We start from the raw sequence: 13,824 nt of genomic DNA, 5'->3' as shown, positions 1-13,824 counted from the left end.
AGCAGGAATAATAAGAAGAAATTAGTAATGAAAATTGAGAAAGTAGCACTCAACTAATAAAGATTCTGTAAAATCTAAGTTATGTATCTTGCAAAAATATTGAACAAAACAATATAAAGAGCTGAAATTCTCATACTCCAAAAGAAGACAGAGTAAAGGGAATGATCATTTTATAATGGTAAAAGCAATAAATTACTTTTTTTTGTATATTTATTTGTTAGAAGTAAACTTTAAAGAGAATCTGCCATTTCACAAGAGGCTAACGAATCTATTTCATTTTTTGCAGTAATGTAATTAGAAATCTCATAAGCAATCAAGCAGCCAAATTTTGCACCAGCTGCAAGCAAGTAAAACAAAAAGTGACAAGTGGACCAGCAAGTAATGAATTACAATAACCCAGGTGAAAGATAAAAGACAAATGTATGAGTGTCTTGGCATCCTCAGGAGAAGTAATGTCTATAAGCTGGAAATGATCCTAGGACAGTACTAAAATGATTTTATAGCATGATTAATATAGACATCAAAATCACACCTTGGAATAAAACCTAATGTTTTGTGAAACCTGAGACTTTGTGAGGACACCTATAGAGGTGTCAAAGAGAACAATCTAGAACCTAGAAATTAAATGTAATCTTTGTGCTTTGAAACCTCATGAGTAGGTTTTTTTTCTTCTGTCTACATTCATTTTAAGCAAATGGAATGATACCCAAACCTGTGTATCACAGAACTGATTAAAGAATGGGGAGTTAGAGATGCAGTGCCCCAAACTTCAGCTATGTACAATGCAGGCTGGATCAGAGTATGTAACCACAAGCTCTTGTTCAGGATGCCATCCTCTCTGAGCTTTGATGTAAGCTGATATCTTACTTCAGGATGATTGAAATTAGATGAGATAAAGCCCACCCAGAGAATCTTAGAGAGCAAGCAATAAACTTGTGTACTACTTTGGTGTATCAGAAGCTGAATCTGATCAGTCCAACACAATAAAAGTGAATGATCTGCATGCGAGAGAAAAATAATGGTAATTTCTGAAAACACCATTTCTTTAAAATACCTTTTTTTTACCTGAGGTTGGTCCTCCAGAGCAATTACAAAAGGCTGTCCAAAATATGGGTGCATGAGTACCACTATCTGATTATTTTTTTTAATTACTATCTCTTTCAACAGCCACTCATGGCAAATATGTTTAGGAAATTTTCATTTTCCACTGACTTCATAGGTCAAGTCCTGACCTTCCTGTGGGAAAAAAATATGTTCAGACACAGAAAACTTGAATGATATTAGTGTTTCAGTTTTCAAAGGAATTCAAGAGACTAAAAGAGCAAATTCATCAAACTGCAAGCCTTGAAAATGCAAAAGGAGCCTGATTTTCTGAGTGTCTTTGAGCATCTCTCTGGAGCTGTTCTAATGCAAGTAAGGAGCCCAGCATAAGATGTGCAACAATAACTCTACATTACCCATTTTTCTGAATGTCTGAATATTTTTTTTCTGACAAGTATGTATGGCTGCCTATATACATTAATGTGTATGTGTCTGCAATGCTTCAGCTGGTATGCTGTAAATATTTTTGCAGTATCTCTATAACTTACACCATTGAAAACATTAACGGGTAAAGAAAATTACACTAACTGCAGCAGCTGCTTTGTTGATTTGTTAATACAGATCATACATTATAAGGAATGGCATCTATAATGGAGAAAAAACAAAAATGCAAAGACATTGGGAGATGGGAGACCAATAAAAAAGATAGAAGAAATGCCCTGGGCAACATGGAGTCAAGGAAGTACTAAATACTTAATCAAGCTTTAATGCATATGTCCTCTGATTCAGCCTTCCAATGTTGCTCCTTTGGCTTAAGCTCAAATTCCTTTTTTTTTTCTGGTTATCACATGTTGATTTGGAACTGGTAAGCTTTCAAAGGAGCCTTCATTTCCTAGGCTATAATCTTAGTCTCAAGTAGCTGAATATTGTGATGAGTTGTTAGGAATAAGTGCTACTGGGAAGAGCTAAAAACGTTACAGGGAGGACATTTTTCAAGACTGGAAATGCTTTTGCATAACATCCCTTTGACATCCTCTAGCAAGAGAGGAATAACAGTGCTGGGGTGGCATTCAAAACTAGGAAGCCACATCCTCCAGAGCCAGGCATTTCATGTGTGAAGTTTCATCCTTTTGTAAAAATGCTAGGCTCCTCCTTTAACTTCAGATTTGTCATCCTCTCCAGTTTAGGTGTGAAATAACATAAATAGATTTTCTATTGCTGCTTACTCACAGAAGTTTGGTTTAGTCTTCCATTTAATTCACAGTGACTGAAATTCCCTCCTGTAGAGAGAGGGAGCATAGGCTTGAATTGCCTAAAACCTTGATATGAGGGTGATTTGCACTTAGGCTGCTGATCAAAGCAGATGTCCACATGTTGTTAACACATAATGAAAGAGTTCTTAATGATGTGTATTTTCCATGGTTGATCAACGGTTGCGTCCAGGCAAATTCCAGCATGCACTCTTTTCTTAAAATTCCAACTTCTGATAGTCCTAAGAGGATGAATATGTTAATATAAGCCTCTAAATATTTTTGGTCTTAAAAATGTCTAGCCTATATACTAAATATTTTATCCGTATTACATTGAATATTTTATTATGTGTATATGTGTTTTGCCTGTCCACACGTTATTTGGGCATGCTGAAAATGTAGGTTATTTACACTTCACACCAGCTGATTCCATGATTTTGCACTAGCAAAAACTTATCTCAAAATACACTGGGCAGTTTCCCTTACCTGCTCTTCCTTGCATAGCTACTGGAAAATATGAATACCAAGGTGTAGTCTAGGATTGATTTTCACCTGGGCTGGTGGTGGTGTCCAGTTCTGTAATGGAGAACAAAACATTTTTGAGTTTTCACTTAGAACTGTTCTGACCACTTTTCTTCAGCTCTTCAAATATCTCTGGCTCACTTCCCAAGAAAAAGTTTGCTAGGCAACTAATTTTTAATAAGTCACTTAAGCAGCTGTAGCTGAAGCTCTAGCTACAACTCTGGACTGTAGCTCAGAGCAACTAATTTGCAAGTCCTGTTTGAGAGACAAAAACAGTGCAGACTAAGTAAAGAGGAACTTGTCATTTGTAATGTATATTATAACACTAGTAAATTCAGTTTAAAAAGGTGGTATCAGATCTGTTTAATCTCAGAAATTCTAGACATGTTTAATAGCTTTATCCACACATACTAAGTGTTCTTTTAAAAAGTCTGTCATTACTGTATGGTTTTCGTTTCCTGACATTAATTGATCTCGACTAACTGCCTTCTGCCAAATTTCAGTTTGAGAGATAGAGCCTTGTTTATTTATTAATTTACTACAAAACATCAAAAATACCCAGCAGGCTACCAAAAGTAATGATCAATCACATCTAATTCTAGATTATGAAGTTGATTTTATTCCCCTCCCTTCCTCTTCTCAACTAGTTTTATTTAATTGCTTGAATGAGCTGCAGAGTGGGAACTGCCTGGAACATTTCTATATGTATAAACATAAAGAGTGTCCACCTTTCAGTGCCTCCTTTTGTCTCAGCTGAAGACCCAGCCATGTTTCAGACATACCCAGGACAGCATTTGGGGAATCAACAGACAGAATTCTGCCATCATATATGCAATTTTGCTTTAGAACCTCAGTTTTCAGTCCAGAAAAAGGACTATAGCTGCTGGAGAAGAGAACGACTCATCAGTTCCTCTTCTAAGCGGAAAGACTATTTATCACATCCTCAGAAAAGTTTTTTAATCTCAATTTTAAGACCTCAAGGTAGAGGATTTTTTTTAAATGGTTGATAAAAAAGTGCTGAACACTACTGTATAATAAGCAGATTTTTATTGTTTTATGTGATATCAACAAATCACCTCCTAGAATATCTATCAGATGAATGAAAAACTGAGGAATTAAAGGGTTAAAATAAGATGACTGTGACAGATTTTGAGTCATGCATCCATATGATTAATTAATGATACTCTAAACCAAAGAACTAAATTCTCAGTGTTAATTTTTTGAATATTTTGTGTTTTCATGGCTTACAGACAAATAACCAAGAGAGCATTTAAGTGCTAAAGGTAACTATTTTACAAAAAGTGTATCATACAGATACAGGTTTCGTAACTGAATTTTCAACATTATAGAAATCTTAATACATTATTATTAGATGAACCACAACAGAAACATATATAGAAAAAATTCTTATGTTAATGTCTTCTTTTATTGAAAACATATTGATTATGATCCTTTTTAAAGGCAGCTAGTGTTTTGTCTTGTCCCCTCAAAAGGTTGTTTCATGATCTTGCTTCTTTGATAATTAGAAGTTTCCTTCCAGTGTTTTCAGTCTTGATGAGGTTGAAGGAAAATGTAAAAAAAATAAAAAGAAAAAGGTTACTTCAGAATTTTATACCAAGTGTAGGTGTGTAGATTAATTTACAATACAGCAATGTAACAGTTGCTTCATTTTCTTGGGTGAAATATGAAAAAAAATCTCAAAAAACAATAATCTGTTGTATAGAATTTTAGATTCAATAGCACAAAATGAATCCATTGAACAGGAGATCATACAATGTGGTGACATCTGAAAAGGTAACTCAATTGTCCATTATGACCTGTGAAACTAAATGGAATTAAGGTGAACTTCAGTGGCAAAATGCTGGATATGAGTATGTTAAATGTATTGTTTGAAGAAATTTGTCCATGCCTATATAATGAAAAAAGAGAATCAAAACCTCTGTAAATACTTTCTAGAGATTAATAACATTTGCTTATTAAAAGTACTCAGAAGTGGTTTAACTTGAAAATTAATTTCAGCAGTCTTAAAACTGAAATACTTACCTATGAACATACTTATGTACCTACATGTGCACACATAATGTGTACACAGGGAGGGAGAGTTCACAGCTTATCTGACATAGATGACATGGAATAGTGTATATATATACGTCTGCACATATACACAAACACAAATATAAACATATATGTCTGCAGCAGACTTATTTACATGTGGCACCCAAAGGGTGCAGAGCAGAGCAGTAAGTTCAGTGCTCATTGATACCCTATTCATATACATCTCATATATTTAATCCTTGAGCCCTTGACTGACTAAGAAGCACACTAGCAGTCTACCAAGTCATGCCCTGGCATGTCTTGTTCTTGTCTGTATATGCAATAACATTTATTTCTAAAACACCTTCTAATCAGAAAAGAATGGTATAAAATGAACACTTTCTAGAGGAAAAAATATCTGTGGCTGTGACCTTGAGTGTCTGCAGGCATGTGCTCCATTTTATTACAGTTCCTGTCTTATTTTTAGCTTTTGTTTTGAATTTTCTGCCAGCACTGTTTTGAGACAAAAAAGGGCTTTCAACATGGATGCATGAATTTCTGATGAAAAACATCTATTCTCTTCAGCAAAAGAAAAATGTTGTGCCAGAACTTCAAATACACAACCCTAGTACTTTAATTGTGTGACATCATTGCAGTATTTTTTGGACACTTTGTTAATGCTTAGGACCTCCATATCTCACCAACTCTGATGGCACACCTGCTGCAGATGCTAGTTGCTCATTTCAGCAGACTGCAAGGGAAAAAGAATCCTGGTACATCATTGCACCTATAGTGTTACCAGGGAGTTTAAAGTAGATGGTAATCAGATTGAGACAGTAAAAAAATTCTACCTCAAGGACAAAACCTAACATTTCTGATTTCAGATTGACTTGGTGTTTAGCTCAAAATATTATCCTGCTTTGCCATTTTAAATGGAGAATAAACATGATCCATTTATACAGTAGAAAGGATGGAAAAGGGAACAATTTCTTAAATAGCCTGATTATAATTTTACTGCTAATCTAAGTTAAGGAACCTGCTTTTGTATAGTCTAAGCCTAAATTTATTAGTGTAAAGACTATGGTGGACTATGCTTTATTTTCCAAAGATCTAGAGATAACTGAGAGATAGCAGATATTGACAGTATAGTTCTCAAAAAGTTTCACAGAGTGATCAGGAATTGTTTCTGTTATTAATATTTGTTAACATCCTTTTTTCTTGTTTTTGATTCAACATTGGTCTTACATCAGTACAAGCAGTGACTGTGCAGATTGCTGATGAGCAGAAAATAACTGCATTGCTGACACCAAGCATCTTCATTTAAGGAGGAGCTCTAAGGACTGAGAACAGTGGCTTTAAAACATTAACTTTGGACAAGTAGAGAAATAAAGAGGTAAATTTAAATGTTCTGCACACTTAAGACAGGATACGAAATGGACTAACAGCAAGGTAGAAAGTCTGGAATCTGCAGTTATCAGTCTTAATTATGGTATTTAAATCCATTCTTTTCCATGGGCCAGTTTTTTACAAATTTACAGATTTACACATTTACAGATTTACAAATTTGTAATAACTGATAAATTATCAGCCTTTAGTCAGCATTCAATGCATTCATGTCTCTCTCACTCATACATAATTTCTTCTTGCTAAATCCCCTGTGTTTCATTTGAGAGTTGCCTTATTTATTGTAAGCCAATAACACATTGAATTGTGTGTGCACTGGCATATTATCTCGTTGAACCATTCAATTAAATATGATAATGTTGAACACACTGTCATAGTTAAACACTCAGGTGAATGAGCAATTCACTGTGAAGTGCAGAAATATTTAGTCATCTGTGTGCCTTCAAGCAATCTGTTTTATGTAAAAGTACACTTCAGGATTCAGAGAACCATATATATCTGAAAAGACAAAAATACTGCAACTTTCAAAGCATAGTTCTCATGGCTGAAAACTCTGGCTCTTTAAAAGACCCAAACCCTTCAAATAAAAGACAGAAGTGAAGCACACTACCTTATTGCACAAGTAATAGGCACAAAAAGTGAGATGGCGCAGTCTACATGAAATTATAATATGAAGTAGCAACAGCATTTTGGTTTATAGATATTTTCATTCTGGATTAAAGTTATGCTAGATCCATCTGACATGAGTCTACATTTTGAGTGAATACCCTGCTTTGGGGGGCTGAGAGGTTTTCTCTGAGATAATGTAAAATAAATATGCCCCTGTGTGAAACTTCTACATCTAAACCAACTTTATTCTCTGTTGAAGACAGTACGTGTGAAACTTAATGAGAAACTAGCATCACATGCTCTGTACATGGAGTTTCAAATGCTTATAACTAAATCACATCAAAACCAATTTTCTCCAGAACACTGAAAACCACTTCTTCTTAATGCTGTTTTCCTGCCAAATATAAATTTTCATCCCCCAGCTGTTTTGGCTGTAGAGTGATTATATAAAAAAAATTGTCATGGTAATTGTTTACTGTCAAGAGAGTCTTTTTTTCTGGTTTTGCATACTTGAAAAGCCTAATCTTTTACCTTCTTCCAACTTTAGAAAAGAATACGAAAACTACAGGCAAAGTCAAATAAATGAAAAAAAAAGAAAAGAACAAAAAACCCTGAAAAAAGTCCAATGCACATTGGCCAAAAGTAAAAGTTTGAAAATTTCAGCCTGAGTTGAAAGGTTCAAGAATTATTGAATACTGATGTCATCAGGTTAGAATACAAACCATTATTCAATTTGATACTCAGCTATTACTTCTATTGCTATTGATTATTTTACTACTGAAGGAGTGCTGGATGGAATTCAATTGGCATTGAATTGGTTATTAGGCATTCCAGTTGGAATGAAACCAAAACCACTGGCTCCCCAATTTTTTAAACAAAGAGTAAGATATCCCTAAGATCTTACAAAATCCTCACTGAAAAATGGGACATAGCTTTTAATTTCACTTTTAGCTGAAGGAAGGATTTACTTAATTGTGCAAGGACCATGATTTTTTAATTACTTTTCTGAGAAGCAAAGGAAATCTGTACTTTTAACATAAAATATGAAAGGAAACATGATGATTCTGACTACTTATTGCTGAAATGGTTTATCTAAGTCTCATATTCAAAATGAAACCTCTAGTGGGGTAGGAGCTTATTCAAATAATTTCAGCCAAGAAAAAAGCTTTGAGATATTACCTTTCTGTGTTTGCCATATCATGTCACTTTTTCTCTAGAGGACATTTTCTGACATCTTAGATATTAGGCAGGAGTTCTTCATGTTCATCCAGCATTTCAAAGCAAACTCATGAAAAAGAACAGATTTAGTCTGAGCATATAGTTTCTAAGCCTCCAAAAGCAGGTGCATGTATTTTACTAACCTTTCAGTGTTTGCAATGGAAAACAACTTTTCTGCTATTATAATATAAACCACTTTTTGACCATTTGGCCATATATTAACATTTCTGTGACAATGAAGACCTTTCTCCACTCCTTATTCAACAGTCCTTGTTCCCATATAGTCTTTCTTAGTAATGCAAAACTTGGAAGGAACTTGAGGCTAGGCATCTGCACATGCTTTAATTTGAAGGTTATACTAATCTCTGGGAATATGCTGACATCATTCACTTCAAATATAACCCCTGCATAAGTATGACGGGAAAAGGTTTCACATAAATACGTGCTGCAGAGAGAAAACAAGTTTTCAATTAATCTTGAGAAGAATATGCTTTCTTAAGGTGTGGAGGGGAAAAAAAAGAAGGAAAAAGAAAAAGAAACAAGTGAGTGAACCAAAACATGCATAGCTAAGTGTTTCTACAATAGAGGTCATATGAACAAAGACTGTGCTTGTAAAATTAAAAGATATTTCAATTCATGTCCACATAACCAAGAATGTCATAATGTCCAGGAGTCTCAGTCACAGAATAAAACACCATTGTGCATTGTGTTATGCAGCCAGAGAAAGAAAATTTATTTTAACACTGCCTCTGATGAATCAATGATCTTCAAGTATGGATAGATAGCAACCAATTAAAGTACTTACACTCTTAGGAGAAGTCTGTTAGTTACCTCAGATAGGACCCCAGGAATTACTATATTCAACCAAACCAACAGCTCATTAGTTTTTTTTCTGAGAATAGCACTTCATGGCCTGACAAATGACATAAGAAACAAAACAAAGCCCTCCATATCTCATCAGGAAATTAGTAGTTATGCACTGTTTCCCGCATAGTCCTACTAGTTCCATATTTACTTCTTCTGCCATAGTCTCAATAATCTGACATTAGCACATTCACTTCTGTTCTGTTATTTTACATATTGTTGCTTTTGTGTACCTGTACACCTGTAGTACTGTACTCCTGTAACAGTCATGCTTAATGTCCTTGGCTTCAGTGTCTGCTAGCACTGGGGTTAACTATATGTCCTAAGAAAGGGTTGAACAGGCTATGCAGACAAATGAACAGGAGCCACAGAGAGAGTTTTAATTGATGTGCCTTAATTTCTTGAGTTTACCACTGAAGGAGGGGTATAATGAGCTACAGATGAGGGTAGTATGCTATGCATTTGTTTGGAGACTAGTGCTAAGTTAGAGGTTCATAGTTGGTGAACCTGTGAGCTACCCCTTTGGTTTTCAGCTTGCATTTGCATTCTTGTGCCATGTCCTCCTAGAATAAGGTTACCATGAACAGATACTAGATCGTTTTCTATGCCACTTAAAGACCAGCTAGCAGTAATAGAGCAGAATTTTTTTCTGATCCCTAAATTAATTATTAGACACACCTACAGTACCACATGAGTGAAGAAATGGGAGAGAAATTCTATTTTGACATTTTTTATTTCTTAATCCCAAAATGCACATAAGCACTTCTAACTATTTCATCCATTTAGAGTAGTGTGTGCAGTTTTGGACCCCACAGCAAAGAAAGACATCATTAAGGTGTGAGAGCACTTTCCCCACTTGGACAAGCCCAGCTTGTCCAGTGTGGAGAAGAGGTGGCTCCAGGAGCCCTACCAGCAGACCCCGGTGTAATCAAGATCAATCCAGACTCTCCATAGCAGCACATTAGTCTCAAGGTAAGAAGTAAGGGCTTAAACTGAAATAAGAGAGGAGATAAGGATAAGCTGCCCAGAGAGTCAAGCTCTGGCTTTGGAGGTTTTCACAACCTAGTGGGACACTGCTCTGACATCAGAGTTGACCCTGCTATGAATGGAAGGTTGGGTTAGAGACTTCCTGAGGTACCTTCCAACCTGATTTTTTCTATGATACTATGACCCTAAAGGAGGATACCTGTGAAGCATGTGCCCATGCTTCACACTGCAAACTGGCACAACAGAAATCTCCAGGTCTTAGTCATGATTTGAGCCTAAAGAGCTATTCATCATAGGATAATAATGAAGTAGGAAAAAAAGGCTAGAACTTATTATGTTACTTGTATATTTATATCTATTTAATAATGTCACTTCTACAGAAAGGAATTGTGCTGTATTCCCTCAGGGTTCTTGACTGTGCTTGTAGATACAGAAGCTTCTTTAGAGCTAGTGCCTTTGTCTTTGACATAGTGCTCGATTGGTCAGTGTAGGCACACCTAAAAAAATGAGATTTCTGAAGGTAGAAGTGCCTATTAGTCACCTAGTGTTCCTTGAATTCCAAGGAACTGGGTACCCAGCTGAGATTTATGCCCTCAAAAATCTGCATCTTGGCCCTCTGTGAAACAGAGATAAATGGTCTTATGCTTCCAAGGAATTTAAACAGCCATGAGAACTTATCATTAGGCTTTAAGATAACAAGTTTTTACATTATGTTAAATTTAAACATACTGCATTACAAGTTTACAAATATGATGGTGAAGATGTAAATTCATGAATGAAAAAAAGATGTAAATTCATTAATGGAAAAAAAAAAGACTGTTTTAAGTTCATTATGAATTTAAAATAAAATAAAACTTTATATTTCACTTTCAGCACCAGTCATTATTATTATTTTTTGATGCTGCAGAATATTCCATAAAATGTTTGTTTCAAGAAGGGTTATTTGGACTTGATCTTTCTCACTAGAGCTTGGGAAAAGATCCGGGTTTCCTGCTTGGTGATGATTAGTTTGAGGGACCATTATTACAGCTCTGCAGGCTGTTTTCAGTCTTTTGCAAGCAACTATTGTCTGTCAAAAACAAAGACAGTTGTCATATAGAAAGACCCAGAATTAAATTGAACAGCCATGCAAATATACTTTGATAGTGAACAGTTTTCGGCTTCTTTTGTCTTGCTTTTCTCTACTCTTATTTCTTTACTCCATGCTGCAGTGTTGGCTACTGGATAGCTAGATGCAAAATGAGACTGACATGTTGGACACATGGATATCAAGGATGTGGTTTCCCTAGCAACAGTAACCACATAAAAGGTCTCAGAACTTACTCATGGGACATTTCAGTTTTTCACATGAAATGAATACTGGTGGTGAATATGTTTGGTTCAATAGAAGTACAGTGAAAACATCACAGAACTGTAACGTAATAAAGTATTAGATTGTTCTATTTTCTGAAGTCAGATATCACACAAAAATATTGTCTTTATATCATGGGGAAGAGAATACTGAAGACGTGAAAGGCACTAAATCCAGCAGAAATTTGCTGCTTGGAAAAGTTTGTAATTATTTAGCATTATATTTAACTAAAATTCCAAATAGAACAGCAAGAAGTGAAACAATATAAAAAACGACATGCAGTCTGATTAAAGCACAGCACAAAATCTGTGTGTATCTCAAAATACTGGTCTAGAACTGTTTCAGGTTTTTTGCAGCATTTAGTTTTACTTCCTCTAAAAATACAGCAAACAGACTTGCTAAAAAGAAAGCTGCAGGTTCATGTAGTTGTGTTTAAGAGCGGGAGTACAGTTACAGATCTAATTCTGTGAGGAAAATCTGGGAGAAAAAGTGTTTTAATTATTTGATGTAACATTGAATAAATTTGCAGAGGTCACTGAGAAAAACCAGGAGCTCTTTGCAGAAAGGTAAGATGATGTGTTATAACTATGATATTTTTTTCTGTGCACCTTCAGTGGCCTACATTTTCCCATTTCCCATATTGTGCCTAATACATTTGTATCTCAAGAAGATACTGTGACTTCCAGGAAGTCTGAAGAGGTAAGTCAGAATGCCTTTGATGCATTCTGTGTCTTTCAGTTCTGTTTTTGTGGTAGACTGAAGAGGAACAGAACTGAAATGCTGACCTTGTGCTGAACTGAAAGTTGAATTTTCTTCATTTTACACTCAGTTAGATCAAGGTGTTCTTCTCAAGACCAAGATACTTTTTTTTGCAGTTCAGCTATTCCTATCCTGTCTAGTCAAGCGATTCAAAATGTAACTACAGTACTTTTGGAACAAGTGATGTAAACAGTGATAGTAACAACTCTTACTTAGATAACACTTAGATGGATCTTGTACTAACCAGCAAGGAGGGCCTTGTTGAAGCAGTGGTGGTCAATGGCAGCCTTGGCTGCAGTGATCATGAGATGGTGGAGTTCAGGATCCTGTGTGGAAGGAACAAAATACCCAGCAGGACCAGAACCCTGGACTTCCACAGGGCAAACTTTGGTCTCCTCAATCATCTATTAAGGGAAATCCCATGGGACAGGGTGCTAGAAAATAAAGGAGCTCAAGATAGCTGGTCAACATTCAAGGACCACTTCTTGCAAGCACAGGATCAGAGTGTCCCAATGGTTAGGAAATCTAGTAAGGGTGCTAGGAGACCTGCATGGTTAAAGAAGGAACTACTGGGCAAACTTAAGTGGAAAAGGAAAATCTATAGATCATGGAAGGAGGGGCTGGTCACTTGGGAGGAATATAGGACTGTTGTCAGAGGATGTAGGGAGGCAATTAGGAAAGCTAAGGCCTCCTTGGAACTTAACCTTGCAAGTCAGGTTAAGGATAATAGAAAGGGCTTTTTCAAGTACATAGCTAGCAAAACTAGCAATAGAGGCAATATTGGCCCATTGAGGAATGAGGTGGGAGCCCTGGTGACAGAGGATATAAAGAAGGCAGAGGTGCTGAATGCCTTCTTTGCCTCTGTCTTCACTCCTGCAGGGTCTCCCTATGAGCCCCAGATTCATATAGCCCCAGAAGAAGTCAAGATAGAGGAAGAGTTTGACATGGTAGATGAGGATTGGGTTAGGGATCAGTTGAGTAATCTGGACATCCATAAATCAATGGGTCCAGATGGAATGCACCCAAGGGTGCTGAGGGAGCTGGCGGAGGTCATTGCTAGGCCACTCTCCATCATCTTCAGTAAATCATGGGCAACAGGTGAGGTGCCTGAGGACTGGAGGATAGCAAATGTCACTCCAGTCTACAAGAAGGGCAAGAAGGAGGACCCGGGTAACTATAGACCGGTCAGCCTCACCTCCATCCCTGGAAAGGTGATGGAACAACTTGTTCTTGTGACTATCTCCAGGCACATCAAGGACATGGGGGTCATCAAGAGCAGTCAGCATGGTTTTATCAAGGGTAAATCATGTTTGACTAACCTCATAGCCTTCTATGAGGAAATTACTAGGTGGATAGATGATGGTAGAGCGGTAGATGTGGTTTATCTTGATTTCAGTAAAGCATTTGACACCGTCTCCCACAGCATCCTTGTGGATAAGTTGATCAGGTATGGGTTTGGTGACCAGGAAGTGAGGTGGATTAGGAACTGGTTGAAAGGAAGGAGTCAGAGAGTTGTAGTCAATGGGGTAGAATCTGGTTGGAGGTGTGTTACTAGTGGAGTCCCACAAGGGTCGGTGCTGGGACCGGTGTTGTTCAACATCTTCATCAACGACCTGGATGAGGGTATAGAATGTACCCTCAGCAAGTTTGCTGATGACACTAAGCTGGGAGGAGTGGCTGACACACCAGAAGGCTGTGCTGCCATTCAGAGAGACTTAGATAGGTTGGAGAGTTGGGCGGGGAGAAACATGATGAAATTCAACAAGGGGAAGTGCAGAGTTTTAC

The sequence above is a fragment of the Chaetura pelagica genome, unplaced genomic scaffold (assembly GCF_000747805.2).
Source record: "Chaetura pelagica isolate M959 unplaced genomic scaffold, ChaPel_1.0 scaffold399, whole genome shotgun sequence".
NCBI classification, from domain to species: Eukaryota; Metazoa; Chordata; class Aves; order Apodiformes; family Apodidae; genus Chaetura; species Chaetura pelagica.
Note: the sequence above shows the minus strand (reverse complement) of the source record.